The sequence below is a fragment of the Myotis brandtii genome, unplaced genomic scaffold, assembly GCF_000412655.1.
Source record: "Myotis brandtii unplaced genomic scaffold, ASM41265v1 scaffold547, whole genome shotgun sequence".
NCBI classification, from domain to species: Eukaryota; Metazoa; Chordata; class Mammalia; order Chiroptera; family Vespertilionidae; genus Myotis; species Myotis brandtii.
The window spans coordinates 3,937,025-3,950,982 of record NW_005370024.1 but is presented as its reverse complement, the minus strand read 5'-3'; positions in this window follow the sequence as shown (position 1 = coordinate 3,950,982).

Genomic DNA, 13,958 nt, shown 5'->3' with positions numbered 1-13,958 from the left:
AGAGAGAGAGAGAGAGAGAGAGAGAGAAACAGACAGAAATGGAGAGACAGAGAAAGACAGAGAGGGAGAGACTGAGTATACTGCATTAGTGAGCTCATGAATACAGGAATTCTTTGGGATATTGCTCCCAGTGAGAATTGCAAGTCTGTTGATTAATTTACTTTTTATATAAGAGCTATTTTTGAAAACCGCTTGAGGATTCAAAGAAAATGCAAATGACTGGTTGGAAACATTTTAAGTGCCTGGGAAAGAAAAAAGGTGGAAGGGGGATTATTCTGTTTTATGGGTGTTGATATAATGCCTCTTTGTGTCCTGCTTAAGGGTTTTTAAATAGCTTAAAATGATTTATTTTCATATCAGTATGATATTGAGGACATTTTATTCATTAAATGTTTATTCATTCAATATTGAAATCCATGGGGACACAATGGCTATACCTAGGTATAAGCATGTATCATAGAGATTTAGCTGTTTAGGCAGAAAAAAATGTTTGTGTAAGGAAGACGGTATTTCATATCTAGAGAAAACTGGGCAGGGAGCCAGGAAATGTGGGCTTTAACCATTAACACTAATAAAGGGACAGCAACCAACAGTTAGCAAACACCGCCTATGTGATGTCAGGTGCTCTGTTGGGAGACTTATCTCACCCATTAACTCTTGTTAACTCTCTATAGCAAGTGCAATCACTATTTTTCAGGTAATCAGGTTCCAGTTTATCTGTATGTCGAGTCCATGGCGGAGTGTAGAACCCTTACAAAGGTCTTTATTAAAATGTTTTTGTGTGTGTGTTTTATTTTATTTTATTTATTTTTTCTTTATTGATTAAGGTATTACAAATGTGTCCTTAACCCCCTTTGACCTCCCACCCCCCAATCCTGCCCTCACCCTCACCCATGTTTTTTGAGTCAATTAGCGAGTAATTCAGTAAATGAATAAATAAAAAAAAGCTAGATTTTGGTGCATCATAAGCCAAAGGAGTCTGGAAGAAGAACCTGTTGAAATTGAAAACTATTCTGAAAGTAAAGGAGTTATCAAGGCTTAAATTAAGAAAATTATAGAATTAAAATGGCTAAGTTATTTGCATTTTTTATTGCTTTATAATTTGCAAAGCAAGCTCACACACATCATCTCTTTGAGTCTTCCCAATAACCTTATGAGGCTAAGATTTTCCTTTTCCTCATGAAAACAAAGCACAAAAAGATGCATGCCTTTCCGAAGTTCATGCAGCTAGTTTATAATTACCTCATGCATATTAGACTCCAAGAATTATCATGGAATAGAATGCCTATGTCAAAATAAACTTCCGGTCTTCGTCATCTTATATCAAATTTGCTTATGAGGTCATTTTTTAAAATTTATTTTTATTGTTGAAACTATTACAGATGGCTCCCTTCTCCCCCATTGAACCACTCCATCCTCCCATCCCCTAGGCCTTCACCACATTATTGTTTGTGTCCATGGGTTATGCATATATACCTATAAATTCTTTGATTTTTTAAATGGAGATAGCTTCTAACAATCCAAGAAATGTGAGAAGCCAAATAAAAGATCTATGCTTGAATGGTTGGGTGGAAGGGAGAGAAGTAAACATGAAAATAAGAGTATTTTGGGAAGAGAAGATTGATGAGTCCAATTTGCGGCATGTTGAGCTTGAATTACTGATGGGTTATGCAGATGGAGCTGCCCAGCAGGAACATGAACATGTAGTCCAGATAATTAGGAGAAGACTCAGGGTTGAAATAAAAATATTGGATTGTAATCATCGAAGTGACAAAATGAGAAATTCTGCAAAGAATATGTGAAATTTACAAGGGAGAATGCACAGAAGAAAATCTGATAGTTTTATTGAATTTTATACCAACCACATGTTACTATTATCCTGCCTAATAAAGAGAGAATATCTAAATTGACCATCACACCATCACAAAAATGGTGGCACCCATAGCCACAAGATGGCGGTGCCCAGTCCCTCAGCCCTACCGGAGTCTAACAGTCCTTTCAGCTCAGCCTGGAGGGTTTCAGGTGCACAGTGTGGCCAGACCCGCCCTCAGCCCCCAGCCGCCCAGGGCTGGCCCGAGGCTCAGGCAAGCCTTGGATGTCGGCTGCCCCAGCTGATGCCTAAGGCTCAGGCAAGCATTGGATGTTGGCTTACCAGCCACTCAGGGCCTCCCGAGGCTCAGGTAAACCAGGGCCGGCCAAGGCTTGCACTGCTGGCAGTGGCAGCAGCAGAGGTGTGATGGGGGCGTTGCCTTCCCCTGATTGCCAGGTCGCATCCCAGACTGTGAGAGGGGGCTCCCAGACTGTGAGAGGAGGCAGGCCAGGCTGAGGGACCCCCCTCCAGTGCATGAGTTTTCATGCACCAGGCCTCTAGTCTATAATGTAAACTCAGACCATTAATGTTGGTAAAAGATTAAAATTTAGTGTGGCACACAGATAAATCTTGATGTGTCCATGCATGTGTGTACATATATGTGTGTGTCATCAGAAAGAACATGATTGCATTCATTGTAATAAGTGACATTGTGTGATATCAGTGGATTGCATTATATCCCAATTGGTTTCCCTTAGGCAGCTGAAATACTGCTTTACCACTGAAACAAATGTAGGGCTGCCCATTGAATTTCCTCCCAAGCTTTAAAAGTTGTTTCCTCTAGTGATAAAGTATGCCTCAGACATCAGCAGGTAACTGATAATCTGCTGTGAGTTGTTTTTTTTTCTTAAGCACTTTATTATTTTTTTAATCTTTAATTTCTTTATTGGTTAAGGTATTATAAATGTGTCCTCATCCCCCCATTAACCCCCAACTTCCCCCTCCCCACTCATTCTCTCATTCCCCTGTTGTCCGTATCCATTGGTTTGGCTTATATGCATGCATACAAGTCCTTTAGTTGATCTCTTCCCCTTACCCCCACCCTCCCCTACTTTCCCTCTGGGGATTGATAGTCTGATCACTGTTTCTCTGTCTTTGGATCTGTCCCTGTTCATCAGTCTATGTTGTTCTCTATATTCCACAAATGAGTGAGATCATGTGGTATTTATCTTTCTCTGACTGGCTTATTTCACTTAGCATAATGCTCTCCAGTTCCATTCATGCTGTTGCAAATGGCAAGAGTTCCTTCTTTTTTACTGCAGCGTAGTATTCCATTGTGTAGATGTACCACTGTTTTTTAATCCACTCATCTGCTGATGGGCACTTAGGCTGTTTCCAAATCTTAGCTATGGTGAATAGAGCTGCTATGAACATAGGGGTGCATATATCCTTTCTGATTGGTGTTTCTGGCTTCTTGGGATATATTCCTAGAAGTAGGATCACTGGGTCAAATGGGAGTTCCATTTTTAGTTTTTTGAGGAAACTCCATACTGTTCTCCACAGTGGCTGCACCAGTCTGCATTCCCACCAGCAGTGCAGAAGGGTTCCTTTTTCTCCACATCCTCTCCAATGATGTGAGTTTTTTAGAGAAAATGTCAATCAAAAGCTCATAGAGCAAAAGACTTCTCAGAGGATTTATAGTTTATCAACCCCTTTTTGACTAAGTCCATCCCTCTCATTTGTCCCTGGGTTGATTTATATTAAATTAGCCTTTTTCATTACTCCCCTGTTCTTTTAAACAATGCTGAATTACAGGTGAACTAGGACTGCCACAAGAAATACCTTAAGAGAACAAATAGTTGCCTCACAACTAAGTGCTACTCATAGGAGTGTATTTAAACATTTCTCTTCTGCTGCTGGAGGTCATTTGTTCTGCTAGAAGGTTGATTCACTCATGTTGGTGTTTTAGAAACTGTCCTTTTTTTTTTTTGATTAGCAGGAAGAGGATGTGACTAAGAGAAAAAGTCAGAAGTATGGGAAAGAATTACTTAGTCCCTTATCAGCCATTATAGAGCATGAAGTTATCAGTGAGAAAAGGTTGGACCTTATCATTAATCCATTATTGCATTATTTCCCAAACTCATATCCTGTAGATCCTAATTCTACAAGACAAATCCCTCCAAAAAATGTTCTTCTTTTTGACTAAGTCCAAAATTACTGATTATTCTTCTTGCTTTTGAGCTTTTCAAAGCATATTAACATTTAGATATTTTAGAAAAATCCTACAGAAACTTTATTTTACTTTGTATAATCCAGTGATCCCCAAATCTATTTGACCATGGAATCCATTCTCAACTTATCACTTATGAATACATAGCATTTCTGGTGTGTGAACCAAACCAGCTTGAGAAACATGACTAGTCTCTAAGCTGTGGACCTTTTCAGAGATGTGGACCTTTTCAGAGAGTACACTTTACCATCTTGCATCTCCAGATATTGGTAAAGTGCCTGGTAGAGCATATATATTTTCAACAATTAAACTAATTAGGAAGAGAAAAGTTTTCTAAATATGCTAGCTGTGTTTTCTTTTTTGTATAATTCATTTAATTGTAAGTGTGTATAATTTAGCATTTGATGGAGGTTGTGTTTAATAATATAGTCTAAAGTTTTTGCAAACTTAACAGTTTGGTTAATGAGGGGAATAAGCAAGGTTATCCTAGACTTTATTATCTTAAAGATAGTTGAAGTTACATGACAGAGCTGAAAAGAGGGTGGGGGCAGATGGGTAAGAACCAAGGTTTATGAATTCAAAGAGCACCAGCTCCTGGCAGCCAAATAAATTGTGATTTGGGATTAATTCAGAACTGCTCTACCATCATTGTTTGGTTTCTAGGTGAATCCACATATATAAAAAATATTTTTAGTCATTGTCACCACTCCCCAAAGAATATTTTTCAGAAAGGATTGGACAAAAGTAGGTTCACAGTTGTGAGTATGCAAAACACAAATTTTATTCTTGAGTTATTATTCTTTAATTATTGCATTATTTTCCATAGGAACAACTGTAAACTTTTGCCCCACCCTATATTAAACCCCCTTTACACAGCTGTGGTGTCTGTTCATTGGATGTGAACACACAGCTCTTTGTTGAAAAACTTAACCTGAACGAATTCTTCTTCAGTTTAAAGAATCATCTGTGTTGTAATGATGTAAGAATCAGAAGGCAAGGAGAAGGCAAGGTTCTATTTTAATGCTAAAATGCCCAATGCCATTTATGCTTAGATTTTTCCCTTGAAGTACCTTGGGTTTTGAAAAACAAATGAAAGGTACTTGTGTGCAATGGATTTCTTGGTAGCAAAGGACCCTATTAAGAAGGCTCTGTCACTTATTCTCAACTGCATTCACACAATAATATATTTTCCCCTAAAGAGATTTCAATGCAATTTTTTATCTCTGTGGCCTCTGACATTCACATCACTGTTGGTTTATACTTTGTTTCACCAGGCTTTCTACCTCCATCTATCATCTCCTCCCACTTCTATTTTTTATTAACTTTATTCAGGATCATTTTAGTTAAAATATGTATGACATTAAGAAATATGTACAGGAAGTTTCTTAAGGGAATCAACATTTATTGAGTATGCCATGTTTCTTATGTATTGCCTTACAGTCTCATTTAATCCTCACAAAAATCTTATGAAGCATTTAAAAGAGGATTAACACCTAGCATGAGTTCAAGTTCTGGTACACAGCAGCACTAAGATTGACCATAGCTCTGCCTAATACTTTTATAAGCATATGCTATTTTGTGTTCATGGCAAGTACTTCTTTGAGAAAACATTTATTCCTCCCTTCATAGCAATAACATTGGTTCAGAGCAGTCTAGGTGGAGCTTATCCCTAACCCCTTTGCTCCCCAGGAAATGTCTCAGAGCCCTGGAAGCAGTGTATTAGTGTATGGTCCAAGGTGAGGTACATGGACCTGACCCAGTGAACCAGAGTCCACCCCTGGATGATTAGGGAAAATGTGAATCAAAACCATGAGATACTAACCACACTAGCTATAATGGCTACTACAAAAAGTCAACTAATAACAAGTGTTGGTGAGGATGTGAAGAAAGGGGAACTCTACATATTGTTGGGAGGATTGTAAACTGGTGCGACCAATGTAGACAATAGTATAGAGACTCATCAAAAAAATTAAAAAAATAGAAAAACCATATGCTCCAGCAGTTCCACTACTGGGTATTTATCTAAATGAAACAAAAACACTAACTCAAAAAGATATATGCATCCCTAAGATTATTGCAGTATTATTTACAACTAGAGGCCCAGTGCACGACATTTGTGCACTAGAGGTCTCCTCAGCCCGGCCTGCACACTCTTGTAGTCCGGAACCCCTAGGGAGATGTCCGACTGCCAGCTTAGGCCTGCGGCAGAGGCGAGAGGCTCCCGCCACAGCCGCTGTGCTCGCCAGCCATCAACCCGGCTTCTGGCTGATTGGCGCTCCCCCTGTGGGAGCGCACTGACCACCAGGGGCAGCTCCTGTGTTGAGCGTTTGTCCCCTGGTGGTCAGTGTGCATCATAGTGACCAGTTGTTCCACCATTTGGACAATTTGCATAGTAGACTTTTATCATATACTAGAGGCCCGGTTCATGAAAATTATGCACAGTACGGTCCCTAGGCCTGGCCTACGATCAGGGCCATCTTCCCCAGCTGCCCGCAGCCGGCCCCGCCCTCCACTGCCACCCACCCCCAGTTCCCCGTTCTCCATTGGGTGATCAGAACCTGATGGCCAGGGGAAGGGACCAAGAAGTAGGCCATTCCCACCCACTCACCAGCCCCGTCCCCGCCATGGGTCACCCTCTGTGTGTGGGGCTACTGGCAGGGCAGGGGTCTTGGTTTGATGCCACCTGCGTCCCCTGCCACCCACCCCCAACTGGCGATTGGAGCCTGCTGGCTGGGAAAGGGACCGAGAGGTGGTCAGTGCACCCCATAGTGACTGGTCAAGCAGTTGTTCTGGTTGTTCTGCCATTAGGGTCAATTTGCATATTACCCTTTTATTATATTGGAGGATAGTCAAGATATAGAAGCAGCCTAGGTGACCATGGATAGATAAAGGAATAAAGCAGATTTTGATAGCTGTCTGAACAGTTGGACATTGGCCTCTAAATTCAGTAAATGTGGAGGCAGTACTTGGGTATTCCTGAGTATCCCATTCTAATTTTGCTCTGAGGGCATGTTAAAAGAGAGACTACAACAGGAGGTCTGAAGTCAGTTCACCCACTGAGAATAGCATTCTAGGGACAAAGAACCCAAGTGGTAGTTGCTAAAGGAAACCCAATCTACACAGGCATTGACAACCCTCTAACTGAGACAGTGTATAATAAAAAATCATTTTAAATTTTAACTCCTTTAAATTTTAACTCACAAGAGCAATTTGATTTTGAACTTTTAACACCTGTCAACTTTAACACCTTTGGACTTACACTGCAACAGGGAATAATCTTTGAACTTTAATTCTTCCTTGGGAAATTTTGTAATTACAGGCAGTTTATATTTAAATTTGGGGTATACCCATTCTTTTTCATTTTATTGTCTGAGTATCTTTTTGCATTTTTATTGTAGATTCCTTAATTGCTTTATTTCATCTCAGGAAGAGCTGTTAATATACTGTACTGGACAATACAGCTGGATATGAATTGGGATGAACAATAGAATAAGAAATGAATAAAGAATAAGGCATGGAAGGCATGGAAATAGTTTCCTATATGACAGAGCTGAGGGATTCATGGGACTAATGTCTTGTATGACAGAGCTGAGAGCCTTCTGGGGACAAATGTAAACTACACACTGGACATTTCAGAAAGGGGATCAGCACAGAGCAGTGGGTGTTGTTCTTCCATCAATTACCCACTGGTCATAATACGTATCTGAAAGTCCAGCAACCCAAGGCGTGTTCTACTGTTCTACCCTCCTCTCATCTTTGCCATTTTTCTCTCCCTTCCTCTCTCATTGTTTCTTTCTCTCCCTCTCTCTTTCTCTCTCCCTTTCCCAACCCCCCCACCTCACTCCTTGATTGTTCAGAATTCTGAGAAGAAAAAGTAGTACCATTTATAGTGCAGCCTCAGACTCCAACAATTTTGAATTTTTTTCAGTTTTAATAACTTTCAGAGTCCAATTTAAAACTGCTAGAATCAAAGTATATTCTTTAAAATTGACAAAAAATATTTTTAAGCATAAGATGTCACTTTACCAAAATGAGTATAGAATCTGTTTGGCATAGTATTTTTAAAGTGAGTTTGCGCAATCACATTTATAAAGTACACCATAGTACAGCCGTGGGCGAACTACGGCCTGCGGGCCGGATCTGGCCTGTTTGAAATGAATAAAACTAAAAAAAAAAAAAGACCGTACCCTTTTATGTAATGATGTTTACTTTGAATTTATATTAGTTCACACAAACACTCCATCCGTGCTTTTGTTCCGGCCCTCTGGTTCAGTTTAAGAACCCATTGTGGCCCTCGAGTCAAAAAGTTTGCCCACCCCTGCCATAGTAGGAGACACTAAACTGCCTTTTACCAGCTCTCTGATTTGAAGCAATTAAGTTGATTCCATAGAACCACCTCCAAAAAAGAGGAATGACAGTATCTGAGTGGGCCAAGGCCAAAGAGTTAGATCAGATTGTGTTTTTAAGTTATGTTCAAGGTAAAAACCTAGAGTTTATTTATACCATATTACAGCCCATTAGTACACATCAATAATAATAAAAGTATAATATGCTAATTAGACCAGATGGCCTTCTGGACATCCTTCTAGATGACCTTGTGGACAAAGCAGGGGCTGTGAGAGAAGCCCGGGTCCCAGGTGCCAGAGGGAAGCCAGTGCTGGCTCTTGCACAAATGTTGTGCATCAGGCCTCTAGTGTAAACATATATGTATACTAGAGGCCCAGTGCATAAAATTTGTGCATGGAGCGGGGGGGTGTCCCTCAGCCTGGACTGCACCTCTTGCAATTTGGGATGCTGCATGCACCAGTGACCATGCTTTTTATACAGGTGAAAGGCATCTTGCTATTGTATGGGCAGCTACACTTTTTTGCCCTGATTATAAAAAGTGACACATAACATGATCCTTCTGAGGCAGTAGTACAATTTTCCCCATCTTATGAGTGGAAAAACTGAAGCAGAGAGAATTTAAGTAATTGGCTTTGTCACACAGTTATAAGTGTCAGAATCAGGGCTGACCACAAAATGGGCAAACAAGAGTCCATGCATGCCATCACTGCATCATCCTGTTTTTTCAGTGTTAGAGTAGCCTTGTCAGGTTTTAATTTTTAAATCTAAGAGACTGTTCCCAATATATAGGGTAGGGTCCCTAGGCCTGGCTGGCGACCAGGGCTGATCTGTGGGGCAACCGGTGAGTGGGGTGATCAGGGGGTCCCCTGCTGGCACCTGCCTTGGCTGGTGGCTTGGTGCCACCCACTGGCCGGTCCAGCCCAAGATGCCTTTCACCTGCCTCTGCCACTGGTCACCTCCCTCTGGGGCAGGGGGACAAACACTCAATGTAGGACCTGCCCCCAACCCAGGGCAGCTCCTGCATTGAGCATCGGCTGCCTGGTGGTCAGTGTGAGTCATAGCGACCGGTAATTCTGCAGGTGGTTCCACTGTTTGGTCAATTTGCATATTCAGGTTTTATTATATAGGATATTTTTCATTTTATCTAGGGTAGCTTTGTCCAACAGAAATAGAGTAATAATTTAATGTTTTCTAGGAGTGTTGTTAAAATAAAAAGAAACAGTTATTAATGTAATAGTATATTTAATTGAAATATAGCACATCAATATGCAATAGAAATAAAAATTACAATGATATTTAGATGCTTCTTTTTAATCTGCTTGTAAAATACAGTGTGTGTTTTGTACCTACAACACATCTCCATTGGACCAAACACAGCTCAGTGGTTCAGTGGTCACATGTGGCTTCTGTACTGAATGGCACAGCACAGAGTAAAGAGAGTAGCAATCTATGGAAATTAGGGCAATTTGAGCAACATACATGATATTTTAGAATTGATGGCATGAACTAAACTCCCATAGTCAATCAGGTATGCCCAAATCATAGAACACATAAAATGTTAGACCTGTGAGAAACTTGAGAGATCATGTGATCTAAACCTTTCTGTTTTAGTGTGGAAATTATGCCCGAGAGAGGATGCATGACTTATGAAGGCCACACAGGGAATGGAGAACAGGACTGGGACCCAAGCCAGCCTCCTGTTTTCCCCTTGAGGGTGCATTGTGCAGGATGGCACTAGGATGCTCCTGCCTTCGAACCCTGTCAGGGTATTTAACCTCCTATTCTGTGAGCAAGGAAGGCCAGAAGCCCATGGAGTCCCCACAGGTTGCTGGGTGCTTATTTACTCTCACATCTCTTAGCATTTTGTGCATGCTATAATGACAAATGGTCATCTTAGAAATGAAAATGTTGAGATTTTTCTCCTAATATGTGTTACTCTACAATGTATATCTTGTAGGAAGGATAGCCCAGCCTCATCATCCAGAAGTCAAACACCGTGAACACCCCACTTGCATAATTGAGTAGTAACGCCTTTTGCACCTCCAGGTTTTAAAATCTTCCACCTGGCAACCTCATTGTTCCATTACCATCAACCTGTGCATTTCATTTTTCCTGCAGATTAGATTTGCAAATAAGAACTGCGGATTCCTTCTCCATCCTAAATAATCCTTCTCACATATTGCATGATATTCCATTGAGCCAGATTTTAAAATGTGGAAATTAAAACTCAACAACAGAAAGTCATAAACACCGTCTTTCACCTTGAGAATTATAGTGATATGTGGCATTACGTGAAGTGTGAATGTTGACAGACCATCATAAGGATTATGGGGTGAAACGTCGGATGGAATGAAGAGGTTGTAATTGTGGGTTACATGTCTATAATGAATGATACTCACATAGGAATATACAGGAACTCTGAGTTGTAATGCAGATAGAATCTCTTACCTGAGCAAACTGGGATGATTAAGTCCTTAAATGACCAGGAGCCACTTCTGAGCAACACCTCAGTCTTAATGTTTGACCTTAGGCAAGTCACTTACCCACCTGGTGACTATTTTCCTAGCTTCAAAATAATGCTCATAATCTATATTCAGCTGGATAATGTTTACAGATGTCTTTGAGAAACTTGGATGAAAGGTCCCATTTACATATAAAGCAGTGTTATTATTCAAATCCCCCCTCTGCTGACTTCTGTGCAGCAGGTGTATTAAAGGAGAACAAAAAAGAAAGAGAAACAGAAAATTGGCTCCTTAAATCATGGAAATGAGATTGTCCCAAATCAGTTCATTTTGAATGGAAGGAGGAACATTATGCTGCATTTATTAACCATTTCCTAACAGACTTCACTTTGGATGAGAAGCCGAGCAAGATTGATCCATAGTCCTTTCTGAGAGTGACAAGCAAATCTGACATAAGAATGAAGCTCCTAAAATTCTGGGCATAATCCTCCTAAAACTGCTTCTACTCCATGCATTCATCGGCACTACTGGGAAAATTTAAGACTCTGAATTCACCATTTTAACCTCAAGTTTTAATGTGTTTATTCTTATGTGTATGTGAATATTTGCAGCTAAGTTATTATTAATGCTATTGTCTCCTATTCATTGAATAGGTTCAATGAGTCCTTGCCCAATTATAATTCTTATTGATTAATAGTGATATATGATATAACCTTTGAATGAAAGTATTTGTGAAATAAATACTTTTTAGGTGTTCTTTAAAATATTTAAGATTGACAAGAAAGAGATGGGTGGGGATAAATAAAAACTACCTTTGATACCCTAAGGCAGTGGTCGGCAAACTGCGGCTTGCGAGCCACATGCAGCTCTTTGGCCCCTTGAGTGTGGCTCTTCCACAAAATACCACGTGCGGGCATGCATGTACAGTGCAATTGAAACTTTGTGGCCCATGCACAGAAGTCGGTATTTTGTGGAAGAACCACACTCAAGGGGCCAAAGAGCCGCATGTGGCTCGAGAGCAGCAGTTTGCCGACCACCGCCCTAAGGCATGAATTATGCTCAAGTTTTTCCTGCAAAATTTATTTGATGAGGCCCCAAGGCTTTGATACAGCATACTAGTCAATCTCTTTACCTCTAAAATAAAGAATCTCCACCCAGCATCTAAGATCTGTTCTAGGTCTTACATTCTGCAATTGCTTGCTTTTTAGCATCTTCATTGTTGTTGCTGTGAATTTATGTCCTATTTTACCCATTTTTGCATCCATGCTGTATTAGCTCCTAACTCCCTTGTAATGACCCTACGAGACAGGTATTACTCCCTTCATGGTTGCAAATGTGGATAACAAGTAGGGCGTGGTTAGGTTACCTGGTCATGATTCCACTGGATAAGCCGCAGAAGGAAAAAACTTTAACTAGCTCTAAGTGACTCTTAAGCATATAATATCCCCATTATACTAAACTAGGCTATCTCTTAAAAATAGCCTTGAACTTCATATTTCTCTTACTGTGCATATCTGTTTGGTGTCACTCATCTTGCCTGTTTTGAAACAATGAAACACGTACAGATAAAATTTGGTAGAATAGGAATTTTTCTTTTGAGTAATTTTTTCTGCAAAGATCTTGGCCTGCCTGAATAATTGCTAATGAAATTAATGTCATCCTGCTCACCCCTAAAAGTGCCTGACATTCTTTCTTTGTGACTAATTATTGTACAGACGGCACTTTAATTGCACGATGTAGGAGGTACTTTCTATAAATGCTTAACATTACAAAGGGACATGATCTGCAATCTTCAGATCATTAAACTTGCTACCAGGAATAAGCATGCTTTGGGGACCAATGACATTTGTCAAAAGAAGCCCATGTGTTCTGTGGAGGGCAGGGGACCATACCCAGGAAAGGCAGCCTGAAAATTGTCCTATGCTGAGTGTCTTCAATTATTTACTAGTAGGGAGATATGGGCAATCCAGGCCTTCTCCAGGGAAATGGCTATTCAAAGAACAGGACACATAAAATCACTGAGTGAACTGAAATCGATGCCTAAAATAAAGTCCCCAGGACAATTTTCAGGTAGTTTGCAAACATCACAAAATAAAAGCTGAGAAAGCCAATGGAAGATGACCTGACTAGGAATTCCAGCGTGGTTATTTATCACTTGTCCACAGTCTCTCCCTCACTAACATAAGCTCTGTGAGATCAAGAGCTTCTCACACAGCCTTAGCTGGTTTGGCTCAGTGGATAGAGCGTCAGCCTGCATACCAAAGGGTCCCGGGTTTGATTCTGGTCAAGGTCACATGGTTTGGTTGCAGGCTTCTCCCCGGCCCAGTTCCTGGTCAGGGCTTGTGCTGGAGGCAACCAATAGATGTGTTTCTCTCACATCAATATTTCTTTCTGTCTTTTCCTCTCTCTTCTACTTTCCTTAAACATTAATGGAAAAATATCCTAGGGTGGGGATTAACTTAAAAGAGAGAGAGAGAGAGAGAGAGAGAGAGAGAGAGAGAGAGATTCTCACACATATTCTTAGATATGACTCTTTTAAGAATACCTCCAACTCTTTGGCAGGAGGTCAACAAAATTCTCACCCAATAATTATCCTCCCTTTTTTGATTTTGAGATTAGTGTTGTTGGTAGGATCAAAAGGTTTAGCTAAGTGGAAGAAGACAAGTTTAATTAAATCCTGTGAAGAAATTGTAATGAAAGATGAAAGAAACACAAAAGAATTTCAGGGCAATACTTTGGAATCAGTTGATGTAGGAGAGTGTTGGTGTTGCTGTCTACATGGAGATTCAAAAACTGAAAATTTAAGAAGATAATGTCAGCTGATATGGAATAAGCTGTAGAGAAGGTCAGCTCCATTCTCACTTTTCCACTAACTAGAGTAAGGTTGGCAGTGGGAAGAAAAGACACCTACTGCTGCTTCTGGTCCTGCCACTTAAAGTACAAATGGTCTTGCTGAAGTCAGTCCCCAGAGTTCCAGTTTGTTTATAAGCAAACTAGAGGCCCAGTGCAAAAAAATTTGTGCACTCGGGGGTCCCTCAGCCCAGCCTGTGCCCTCTCGCAGTCTGGGACCCCTCGGGGGATGTCCACCTGCTGGCTTAGGCCTGCTCCC